We start from the raw sequence: 13,565 nt of genomic DNA, 5'->3' as shown, positions 1-13,565 counted from the left end.
TTTAACTTCTATGCTAGCAACTCTTGTGATAACAGGCTAGAAATCTACATATATAGTAACTCTTCTATTCTAGTACAAAAAACTTTGATAAAAAATTGCAGCAACTCAAGCTTGTAGAAACAATCAACATACTTTAATAGAACAGTCACTGCAAAAATAAAACTCCTAATATTACAATCATGTATACACTGTACATAGTTTGGAAAAAGGTTACTTTTTACTTTTTTTTATAAAACGCTTAATAATAAATGTGATCGGATCTGCAAGAGCTCCACATGTCAGCACATTTTTCAATTTCCATTTTATTACATTTTCTTTTATCTAGAACGTTAATGGAGATGGTAAACTGAACTTTCAGCTCTAGAAGCAAAGAACATTCTAAGCTACAGAACTACAAAGTATCAACAACAGAAAAATTGATTTGTATAGTGACAATACAGAAATAAACTACAGGCGCTTAATTAAACAGTCATAACTTACAAATGCAGTACTCTACCAGTCACACCATCAAGTTCTCCATGAACAGGAGGATCCATTGCTGGGTAAGTTTTGTCTTCCAGGCCTTTCCTACAACCAGGGCGAAGGCAAACATGTGAGAAAATTTAAATGATAGTGAAACCGCTTGACATCTGATGCAAGGCAGACTAATGCTTATATCTTCCACCTCCTAGAGAGTACTGACATGAAACAAAGTATTTGGAACATGATCATGATGCTGCCAAGGTTGTCAGTGTTATAATCTTCCTTTATTGTTAAACAAGAGCTTAAAAAATTTATGGATTATTTTACACACACGCATGCATGCACGCACACACACACGCACGCACATACTTCAACAGCTGATCCCATCAGAAGTGTACCACTAACCAGGATCAGGATAGCGTCACAAGGCAGCTACACTTCTTATAAAGGACAGGTTGCTAAAATTGATTGTGGGTGACCGAGCTGAATGTTGCGGTAATGTTCCCTCTACAGTACTGAAGCCACCTGAGATATTGCGTTGACCAACACTAGTATGCATAGCACTAATCTGAATTCGCTGTTTGGCTCTCGATCATCATGTACTGCTCATCAATTTGACCACCTGTGATTGTTCACTCAAAGAAATGCAACTAAAAATGGTATAAGCAAACAAACCTAACTACAATCGAGTGGCAAGACAAAACTGGCTGCCACAATCAAATGTAATAGTGAATAATATTTAAAATACAATCATTTTGATGACTCATTGTTGAAGATGGTTTAATCTAGAGTCGGATGCCATCAGACTAATAAGGTATATAAGTATGTTTATATGTATGTAGACTAGAGTTGTGGCCACCATGTTGGCTTTTTTGATCACCATTAGCTGCTTGGTTAACCTTTGATCTGGTGATGTTTAGTGAGGTTATGGACCCACAATTGACTTTTACATGTTAGGCTATAAAAGAATTCAAGTGAATTGTGAAGTATCTTTCCACCTATTAGATGGTGGTCTCAACAGTCAACAATTGTGCAATGTTGCACAAAGCCACAGCCAGTGCAATATCTGTATATTGCACTGCAATTAGTGCATTATAACTTACAGGAGGTATAATGCACTTGTTGTGGTCTGCAAAGCCAGGACCAGTTCGTTGTCAGTTATAATGCACTCACTGCAATCTGCAGCAGTGCCACATACAAGTTATGACAGTTGCAGTGCCTTTGAACTGCCCACACAGAGTGATACATTATAGATCAATAACAGAGGTTATTTACCTGCTGCTATACTAGTGGACAATGAACCAATAGAGCCTGTCCTTTGTAATGATTTCAAAGACTTAACGCTCAGCAAAACGTCTTGCCAAAAATTGTATTTTACTATACTTTTATTTTTCGGTGCAGCGAGCAGCTGTTTATTAACATTACTGAGTTTCTTATATACATGTACATCCACAACTGATTATGGGTTTTGGTTATCACATCAAATCAGTACAATAAACTTATAACTGGTTACCTCTCTAACATAGGTGGTAAATAGTAACAAGACCAAGTTACAGAAACTGATCAACATATCACAGAAATATTGTCCGAATATCATTGACACTGTACATCCATTATAAACGTTTAAAAATCCATTTTGTCCATTTTTTGTTTCACATTTTTAGTGCAGGTACTTCAACCAGAGCCATTAAGGCTAATAATCCATTTTTTTAGCTTGTTTCTCATCAACTTCACAACATAAAATGTTTATATACTGAAGCACTAGTACTGTGCATGCTTTGACAAGTTCTCCAAAATCAAGGTTTTCTATAGAGTCGTGACACTAAGTTAAAGGTAGTGACGGCTCCACTGCATATGGTACATGGCATTTCAAGCTTTTGGGGTAGAAAAGGTTTAACAAAATAGAAACAGGCTTTCACATTTGCTACTACTCCATTTGAAGATGTTAGACATCATGAAGGAAAGTTGACAATCATACTATGGGTTGAGTTCCCTTGAGATAAAACCAGTACAGAAGATGATGATATTATGGTAAACAGATACACAGAATAGCATGGACTGGAAAATGACCAAAGCCAGAAATCTGATGATAGAATGACTTACACTAGGAGAGAATGTTCTGTGTAACATTAATACACTAAATATTGATGGTAATTGAGAATAGTTGATACTGGGAAGACAATAATAGTTTCACTATTATATACTTTTGTAATATGTTCACAATTACTAGTACATGTTACAATGTTTATGAATTACAATTATACAATACTCAATCACACATGTACATCAGTCACATATTACATGTGTGTCAATCACAAAGTTAAATGATGATCTTATGTCTGGATCCAGTACTTGACAATACCACAAGTTAACTAGCTGTTCTTATTGAATAGTTGTGATGTAGTTCATTGAATAATTCAAAATTAGTTGTACCAAACCACCTTACCAGCAGTGTGTGTCAATCTGGGTCATGCTTGACAATGAATACCCCTCCTTCCTCTTGTTGTCTTTCACATATAATTCTACACCTTTATATGTGACAAAATATTTTAAACATTTACAGTAAGAACTCTTTTATCATTAAATCTCATTTACTGTTGTCACAAGTAACCCTTCTATTACAGATATGTATAGTGTGACAGATAAATACACAATTACTACACAAGAAAAATTATACCATCTTTAATGTACATGCACATGACCACACAGGAGGCACACAGACTCACAAGCAAGCACATGCAACACACACACACACACACACACACACACACACACACACACACACACACACACACACACACACACACACACACACATACCTTGTTGCTCAGACAATCTCTGGTCATGAAGTTAATTTACAATGTCGTAACCATCCACCATTTATCGTGTAACTACTCCACAAAATCCCTCCATCTTCCTTTGGATTCCTCCTGATTTCATGGACTACGTACCAGTAAAAGACAATCCTCTTTGTAATGACCGACATCTCTCCTCTGGTAGTGATGCAAGCAATGTGCATACTTGAACATCTTCTTCATCATTGGTCATCTGGTTATTGACTGTCTCCATAAATCCTACAGGAATAGAAACAGTGAAAAAAATACAAATTGTTGAGCTACTTCAAATGAAAAAGTTGCTTGATAAGCTAAATGATGTTGGTTTGCTCTGTAATACAATGGAAACTAACTTTTAGAGGTTACCTGAAAATAAAGTTTTAAATAGTCAAATAAATAATTGTACAAAGTTTTAGGCTTAATTAACCCTTTGGCTGCAAAGTTAATAAAAAATGTTTTATTAAACATGAACACAGCACTCGTTACACGAATGCATTCAAACACATATAACTCATGAACAAAATATCCTATGAATATATGGTTTGGACCATGATACACTGTGGCTAACAGATACTATCTTAAGCTTTATCCAAGCATTGTAGTATAACATAAGGTAAATCTGCGTTTGAAAGATTTTTGTCTGTTTCTAAAACATGACGAGAAGTACACTTAATATAGTGTTTATTAGATAGGTACAAATGCCACACACAGTGTTGGGTAATTGAAAAGAGTCATAATTTATTGATATCAATTAGTACATTAGAATACTTTATATCAACACTGAGGTGACGGGATTGAATGGCTTCAACTTTTTTAGATGAGTGACCAACCTTCTCTGATTCATACACAAATCCTCAACAACTAAAACCATAATCAGAAGTTGTAAGTACACTTATAAAATAATACATTAGTGACCACTTCTTTGACAATTAAGCCTAGGAAATAGGCCACACAATTTTAGTTGCCTTTGCAAATCAAGAACATAAAAAGTTTTCATTTTATGGACAACAGCAATTGTAAGGAAAATTTAAGAATTCCACACTTCAGTATACGTAGAATAATTACAGCGATTATATTTCGAAGAATTCATTCACATAATCAACTTTGTATTGCTCTTTTTCCACTGACATAAAACAGCTCTTATAAGCATACAAGGTGTTTATAATGTGGATGAGTCACATTTAAACATGAAAAAGGTGTTAAACAGAGTCCCTATATAATGCTTCTAAAGGTGAACTCATCAGCTTTTTCTTCTAGCTTGAAACTAAGTGACAGCTCTGCAAGTGTACTCTACCGACTCTAGTAGTTTCTTCAACGATGTCTGAGGAGCAAATTCCACCGACGCCCGCAACCCAGCCTGATGTACAAACCCAAATTGACAGATTATCCAGGTAAGTGAGAGAAATGACGGAGACAATCACCACGCTGGTGAAGGCCATCACTCTGAAGAACACTACCGCAGAAAGCAACGTAAACAGTGTTGAGGACCCAAAAACGGTCCATTCAGCTGCCCCAGATCCACAAAGGGCCTTACTAGAATCACAAGAAGTGGGGCTGAAATTTCACAATCGGATATCGGTACCTATCCTATCCAAGAGTCAACTACTGCCTTCCTTAATCTGGCCTTCAGGCTAAAAAAGCCAATAGAAAACAAAACCTGCAAGGTGTGGGAAGAGAAATTCCGAGTACCAGAGTGTGATGCTACGAGATGCCCCAAGCTCGACTCCATAAGTGAAGACGTCATCAAGAAGGATGCCGTGCACGGATGAAGACAGCCAGCTCTCCCACTTCCAGAACTTTTATCTGGACACCGTTGGACCCCTTGTGGCAGCATTTGAAAAGCTAGGCAAAGATGAACCAGACCCTGACTTGGTGGACGCCGCCATGCAGCAAGCACTGCTGTTTTTGGGCAATGCAATGCCCATGTAAGCCATGTGCAACACACAAAAATTTTAAACCGGATGAACCGAGATGTTAAAGGACTATCCAAGGACATAGACTCTTTGAAGTCAGTCCCCTGCCTATTCGGAGAAGGCATTGAGCAAAAGATCAAAGACTGGGCTGAAGCTGTTCGAGTGTTGAGGCATACAACCACCAAGTTTATATCGAAGCAGTTTTTTCCAAGGGAGCTCCTCTTACGGAAGCGGCTCCAGGAGAGGCAGATACCAGCTGCAGTTCAGATACCAGTCGTACCAACACCCAAAAACTTTTGGTGATCCAAAAAGGATCTTCCAGAAGCCAGCCTCCAGAGGGCGAGAATAGCCATAGACAATTCAGTTCTAGACTCCCCCAAAATGGGGCATTGTTTCTGCAATTCATACAAATTGTACAAATGTATCACATGTAGCAAACTTAATAAGAAACGGTGTACACAGTACACACAATACCTCTACAGCTACAGCCCTTCAGTGGGTGCAACAGAATTTCCCAGCTCAGCCATCATTAAGTCACAGCTTGCATCGATCAGGTCGTTTACACCTGGCAGTGGCAAATTAGATGAAAGTGACATTAGATCCCTGGGTCATAAACACTATTCAGGGCTACAAAATAGAATTCTGGGAACAGCTCAGGTAGTTGAGTCCTCCAACTTCACTTTACCTCTCAGAGAAGGAGACTAAACTTATGAATGTAGAAATTCACAAACTCCTGGAGAAGAGAGCAATCTCTGTTATATCCAATCCACAAACCCAAGGATTCTGTCCAGAATGTTTCTGGTACCAAAAAAAGATGGCTCCCAAAGGCCCATAATAAACCTCAGGCAACTAAACTATTATGTTATTTGGGAACATTTCAAGATGGAAAGTATCCATCTAACTAGTGCAGAATTTAATTCAGGAGGGAGACTGGATGATAAAGATGGATCTCAAGAATGCCCATTTCTCCAACTAAATCCATCAGAAACATCGTCAGTGGCTATGGTTCCAGTGGCAAGAGCAAATGTACGAATTTCAGTGCCTGCCTTTTGGTCATTGTACAACTGTTATGTATTACTGACCAGGACCAGGATAGCATCACAAGGTAGCTACACCTCTTATAAAGACCAGATCGCTAAAATTGATCGTGGATTACCAAGTTGAACGTTGCGGTGATGTTCCCTCTACATTACTGCAGCCACCTGAGATATTGCGCTGACCAACACTAATGCTATGGACTATAGCACTAACCTGAATTCACTGTTTGGCTCACAATCATCATGTGGCACTCAGCATAAATGATCAATTTGACCACCTGTGATAGTTCACTCAAAGAAATACAACTAAAAATGGTCTAAGTAAACAAACCTAACTAATATCGAGTGGCAAGACAAAACTGGCTGCCACAATCAAATGTAACAATGAATAATATTTAAAGTACAATTGTTTTGTTGACTCATGTTGAAGATGGTTTAACCCATTGACGGCCAAATTTGCCAGGACCCCTGGCCAAACTGCCGAATCGAACCATACTAACCGTCCAGTACACAGAACTACTTAGTAACCATATATCTAAATGCTCGCTATAAACTAAGGAGGTCGACTGTGTTATTTTTGTTTACATAACAGTAACCGCAACGAAGTTATTAGACAACAAAGTCTAAACTTCGGTAAAAACCGGCCCGAACAAACAACAGAATCCCTACTAGGTATTTACTATGGTGTATTACACTCCAAAGAACTATTCTATACAGTTTACTTAATGTGTGATCTATTCCACAGCTGGTTTTTTGTGATTTGTCCCATTTCTGCTATTGCGCATGCGTATCTGCAATCGTGTCCACCATGCCATGTCTGGGATAAAGCAGCTGACTGTCGACTTTACCTGTCTCCATCAATGTTATAACACATTCTTTGTTATCAGCTACTAGATTTTAAGTTGAAGAACGATTTAATTCTCCTATTATAACAGGTTACACTTTACGCTATTACATAACAAACGCACACTAGTCTGGGAAAGATCTGGTTATCTCAGAAATGGGACCTCTATGGGCGTGTCCGTTTCAGTACTAGAGCATCTTGCTATGAAACGCGTTTTACAAGTTACAGCAAGGCTAAAGTTTATTCTATGAGTGAGTTATGATGCCATGCCGCTATATGGTGGCAGTAGCCGTTAATGGGTTAACCTAGACTCAGATACAATCAGACTAATAAGGTATATAAGTATGATTATATATATGTAGACTAGAGCTGTGGCTACCATGTTGGCTTTTTTGATTGCCATAAGCTGCTTGGTTGACCTTTGATCTGGTGATGTTTAGTGAGATTATGGACCCACAATAGACTTTTACATGTTAGGCTAAAAAAGAATTTAAGTGAATTGTGAAGTGTCTTCCCACTCATTCGATGGTGGTCTCGGCTGCCAGCAATTGTGCAATGCTGTACAAAACCATGGTCAGTGCAATATATTGCACTGTGATTAGTACATTATAACTTACAGGGGGTATAATGTATTGTTACGGTCTGCAAAGCCAGAACCAGTTCATTATAAGATAAAATGCACTCAATGCAGTCTGCATTAGTGCCATATACAAGTTATGACAGTGGCAGTACTTTTGAACTGCCCACACAGAGTGGAATATTATAGATCATTAACAGAGGTTATTTACCTGCTGCTATACTAGTGGACAATGAACCAATAGAGCCTGTCCTTTGTAATGATTTCAAAGACTTGATGCTCAGCAAAAAGTCTTGCCAAAAATTATACAAGTATAGTACAACAGAATAATGATTAAGAACTGTTTGTCAAGATTACTGAATTCATTATATACATGTATATTCTACAACTGATTGTGGGTTTTGGTTATAATATCCTAAATCAGTACAGTAAACTTATAATTGTTTACCTCTCTAACACAGGTGGTAAATAGTAACAAGACCCAAGTTACAAAAACTGATCAACATATCACAGAAATATTGTTCTAATATCCGATTGCTTCATTCGTGTTTTAGCACCATTGGGATTCTAACATTTGGTCTGTTGTTGTTGTTGTTTGTTCAGTTCATTTTACCTGACATTAGAAAAAAAAAGAATGTCATCATCTGAACATGTTCCCTAACTATCAATTAGTGAAATAGTGAAGTTGCCTTGTTCAGCCTGTTTAGCCTGTTTCATTACGAGAAGGACCTCTGTAATCAATTTAGTCACAACAGAAAACTTGCGATGATTCTCATTACAAACTAAAGGAAGCCATAACACAACATGAAGCACATACTGTGGTATGACAAAATGTATCTGTTGTGCTGAAGTAACATCAAGCAGTGAAACAATCAATCCCATAACCTTAGCTATTATCAAGTTATGCTTGTCTGAAGCCAGTAGTCAGGCAGTTAGTCAATAGAATATTCCACTAAATACAATTTTTAATTTTAGGAATCTATGGGACGTGTTACTAAAGACACTTCTGTGCTTGGTTATTCCTAACTAATACTACCAAGGCACATGAAGGTATTGTGAGGTGGCTTCTGGTCAACATTATTTTCATGAGCAAGTACAAACCTCCATGACCCCTAATAAGTACTACCATACCACATGATAAAATAGTTTGCAATATGTGGAACACATCACACAACACAACACACACACACATTTCTTGTCTGACCTCAATTGCTTCAACACACTGTAGAAACTCAGTGTAGTTGCCGGGAGCAACTGGGATGTTGGGTAGAGTTATTGGCCTCCTTGAACCATTGATAAAGTGTCTCCTAGCAACAACCAACAAAATCAAAAACAAATTATTACTGAGGATTTCCAAATCTTTGCAACGACTTAGCCCCTAAGCGCACTGCGTTCACATGCCTGCCTATGACATGTAATTTACAATTGTCATGAGACAAGTGAAACACTGACACACAAGCATGAAATCAATCAACAAGCAACTCAATTGAATCACAACCGTTGGTATGGTCTACTCCATCACATGAGTAAAAGGCAAGAAGTGACGTACTGGGTCACGTTTTCCACTTTGCATTTCAAACATGTTGTAAAGATTTGGAAATCCTCAGTATACCACAACACTATATTCTGGTATGACTTCTAATTGTTTTATGTGGTATGGTAGTAAACCCACAATCAAAATTAAACACGTGGCAAGAATTTTGAAACACAAAGACGCGACTTGTTGCTGTTCCATCACTTCATAACAAGTAAGCCACTGTAGCTACAGTGTAAAGTTAACCTTCTCCAAGTAGCCAAGTGAACACACTTGTAATCGATGTATATTTGTAGGCTGTAAGAATTAAGTTACCCCACCTAGTGTCACCATGCGTGTCCATATTGTGTAAACATGCATTCACCAAAGTTCTCTGCAGGTTTAGGGGTCAAATGAATAAAAGCATGGTTGGTTCTACCTATTAGCTTAAACATAACAAAACTTTTCAAGCAGAGGAGATGTTTAAAAAGAATTATGCCTTGTTTCCTTTTCCACTAAATAATTACTTTAGTAAAGGATATAAACAAACATTTTGTTAAGTTAAACAAAACAAATAAAAACATTTCATACTTTACAAGACTACAACTTTTAAACGTAGTTTGAAGTGCCACTAAAATATAAACTTGCTAACACTGAAGGAAACAATACATGATGACTACAAAGTGATACATTACATTGTAGATTATGTGTGAAGCTTGATCTCAATATATAACAAATCCATATTAGTGAATATTAAGACTTGATGAATGGCAAAACAAACTGAAAATCTATTCAAGTGGGAGTTGAGTACATCCAACATTTCCTGTATATACAACATAGTTCAATACAGATACACTGGGTTCTCCATTATCTGAACAGCCGTGTATCAGTTCAAATGTGTTCAGACAAGTGAATTTGTCAAAATACCCTAATAGAACAGTCATTTGTACTGTTCTGGATAATCAGTTAGACTGAGTAACCTTGAAAGACTACCAGTCTAACTACACTAACAACTTTACAAAACCATTAGCTAAACAGAGTCGACAAACAAACTAACATGTGTCACACACACAACACAAACATGTTCAAAAACAACTATCATTTGTGACTGGATCTGCAAGAACCCCATAAGTTAGCACATTTTTTAAATTCCATTTTACGACATTTTCTTTATCTAGATAGCCAAAGAGATGGTCAACCAAAGTTTCAGCTCTAGAAGCCTTGAAGTTTTGAAGTTACAGTGCTACAAAGTGGCAACAATAGAAAAAATGATTAGTAGTGACAGTATAGATATAAACTACAGGAGCTTAATTTAACAATCATAAATTATAAACCCAGTCCTCTACCAGTAGTGATTGTAACAGTCCCCAACTGTTTACTGACCAATTAGCAAGATTGCCATCCATTTCCTTATTTGGTCTGACATTTGTCAATGTTGGGTGTAGGCTGTGGTTCTCACCTACATTGTTACTCTTGTTGACACAATAACAATGTTCTGTTGCTAGGAGATTAAACTAACTAGGTGAGGCCACTGTACACCAAATATTTTTGAGGTAAATAGTGTTGTGGCTGATTGGCTGGCAGCCATGTGAGATCAACCACCAAGCTGGTCTGACCATTGTCTGATCATTAAAGTATAATCACCTCTGCTCTAGTAAGATGCAGCTTACACTATCGGATTCTCCATGAACAGGTGAATCCATTGCTGGATAAGTTTTGTCTTCCAGGCCTTTCCTACGATCAGGGCAAAGACAAAAATGTGAAAAAATAATGATCATGAATCATTTATCCAACACAAGGCAGACTAATGCTCACATCATGTCTCTTTAGGAGTATTAACACGAAACAAAGTTTTGGAACTCTTCCTGTTTTGGGGATCACAATGCTACCAACTTTTATCACCTACCTTCACTGTGAAAGAAGTGTTTTTTAAAATACAGATTTTTTTTTACAATTTCATAAATACTCCACCCATTGCGTTTATTGCATTCTACTATAAAATTAGGCTCACACTAACATATGAGGTTCTTGCAGATCCGGTCACATTTAGTGAATGTCTAATAGCATTTGTGTACATTACAACTTAGCAACAAATATTATATACTTTACTAATCCACATTACTAGAGGTACAGCTAAACATTTGATATACAATACACAAATTATAATACACATTCAATACCCGAGGGGTCCACAACACAGCTAATTCCAGACACCTCAACTCTCACACATTACCGGGGTTTTCAAGTCCGTTGTCCTATTATAATTGCGCATGCGCTAAAAACCTACTAACCAAAGGGCCATTCACTGGTGATAAAGGAGTCACAACAACACAGTGAGTAATAGTTTTACCACATTTACAATCATCCATCATAATAGGGCACACACAGTTACCTGATCTCACTTGAATCTGCCATTTCTTTCGCACTGCTAAGCGCATGCGCCAAAATACATAGGACAACGGACTTGAAAACCCCGGTACATGTGAGACACATGCATCAGATTGTTGTCTCGTGCATGTTTTCCATCTCACACATTGCAATTCCTAAGCTATCATGTAAGTTAATTTCCTTCAGACTTATTGGCAAAGCACAAAACAGTGCCCTAATGGCTAAGAATGGAGATGTATAACTGAAATTAGACTCTATTTAGGCCGTTTTGGGTGGGTAATAAATCTCATATACTCCACCTTGTTTTCTAATATACTCCACGCCTTCAGGCACAATATAACATATGCTCAAAATCTAGGTTTATCCAATCGCTATGCATTGTTCACATGCAGTGATTTAGCGAGCGCGATTGTTTTGTCACGTGAAGCCGCATAGTTGCTATGGCGCTAGTATTATCACAAGATAACCAGCTGGTTTTTCCGAACCTACAGCAGAAACAGCCGTGGATGAGGTAAGTAATCTGAGTGTAATGTGAAATAGAGTCTAAAGCCTAAGAAAGTTGTGAATTTTGCAATTTTACAAGAATTTTTCTATAAGACGAGACCTCACGCATAATCAAATCTCACTCATGTTAACCTCAGGTGTCACTTCCAAGTGCACTTTCTGGTTGAGGTCTCTGAATCTCATACAGCTATTATCACATCTTAGTCAGATTCTGGTACAACTTCAGATTCTTCAGGATACTAAACATTAGTTTACTGGCAGCCACTAAATCTGTTAATAGTAGAATCCCTAAATCTGTAAGCAATTTTAGGCTACGTTGCAGACCCCTCATCAACACCAAACAGCTTCTGCTGACCAGGATGTACTAACATAGCTGTAAATTGACAATTAAAATGTTTTCTCTTCTACAGTAAGGCCACTACAATGAGATTACTTGTTTCTCATCAACCGCCCGCACCAAAATTTTCTTTTTCCCATGCGCACTCATTATTGCACGAGATGGCAGCATGGCTTTTTTGAGTGTTGTGGTAGTGGGTTTATCACGTAGAAAAGCACTATTTCCATGAAAAACTGCAATCCCATTGAGATACAGACACCATTTATGAGTGTTTTTTACTTCTGTGCTGATTAGAGAGCTTTCTGGAGCATCAACAACCACCAAGGCATCAACAGTGAGTGCTACAGTGTACATTAGACCATACACTAGCATTGGTATCGTGACCTGCATTCCCTATGTGCAGGGCCATCATATCTAAGAGACATAGTAGCTTTAGTGTTGCTACTTCTGCCACAAGCTTACACAGCCCCTCCCCCTAATAAGACTGACCAGCCTACATGTGCTAAGACTGCTGCTGTCTGCTGCTGCTGCATGGTACATGACTCCAAGACTGGTGGAACTTTCGCAAAAGACTTGAATGCTATGTTACTGAAGTTGAAGTTTATGTGCACTTGGAATTTTACCCTCAGTGTGCACCAGTGCTTGGTGTGCATCCTGCCAATAGCCTAAAAATAATACTGGTTTTGTACAAATATGCTATGGCTTGTGCAATAATGAGATAATGAGATAACCCGCCCGCCCGCATGTGTTACTCTATGAGAAGTTGATGAGAAACAAGTTATCTCATTGTAGTGGCCTAAGTAAACCACTATAAAAAAGTCTGTGAAAGCTGTAACACAAACGCGCCAAGTTCAAATGCCGCGAACAAAATAGACAACTGTTCCGCTTCTAAGAACCCCAACGGTGCTAAAACGCGAATGAAGCAATCGTACTGCTTACAGCCTTCACAACAAATCGACAAGGTTACAAATTGTCGCAAGCACGTGCAACAAACAAACATCACGAATTACCAAGTCTGATGGTAGTTCCACCTCTGGATCGACTAAACTCCCCATCTAGAGTCTGAAACAAATCTGCGTCTTCCTCGGCCATCCTGACAGCCATCCGATGGATTACATCACTAAAAAAAGTACATAGCAGAGCGCCTCTTAAAATC

The 13,565-nt window shown here is 38.0% G+C and overlaps 1 long non-coding RNA gene across 3 annotated transcripts in view; it reads right to left on the bottom strand.

Annotated features, from left to right (window-relative positions):
- The window catches only part of LOC136247157 (uncharacterized), a 56,111-nt gene extending 42,554 nt beyond the window's left edge, over nt 1-13,557 (bottom strand). For 2 of the 3 annotated variants that reach the window (XR_010697127.1, XR_010697129.1), the window contains exons 1-3: nt 13,420-13,557; nt 8,872-8,974; nt 3,282-3,536 (exon numbers count right to left, since the gene is read on the bottom strand). This is a non-coding gene — a long non-coding RNA (uncharacterized lncRNA). Of the gene's footprint in view, nt 1-2,692; nt 2,991-3,281; nt 3,537-8,871; nt 8,975-13,419 lie in introns of those variants that run through there. The other variant, XR_010697128.1, reaches the window with a different exon arrangement.
- Between the last annotated feature and the right edge of the window lie 8 nt (nt 13,558-13,565).

The sequence above is a fragment of the Dysidea avara genome, chromosome 2 (genome assembly GCF_963678975.1).
Source record: "Dysidea avara chromosome 2, odDysAvar1.4, whole genome shotgun sequence".
NCBI lineage: Eukaryota > Metazoa > Porifera > Demospongiae > Dictyoceratida > Dysideidae > Dysidea > Dysidea avara.
Note: the sequence above shows the minus strand (reverse complement) of the source record. Positions and strands in the feature narration are given on the sequence as shown.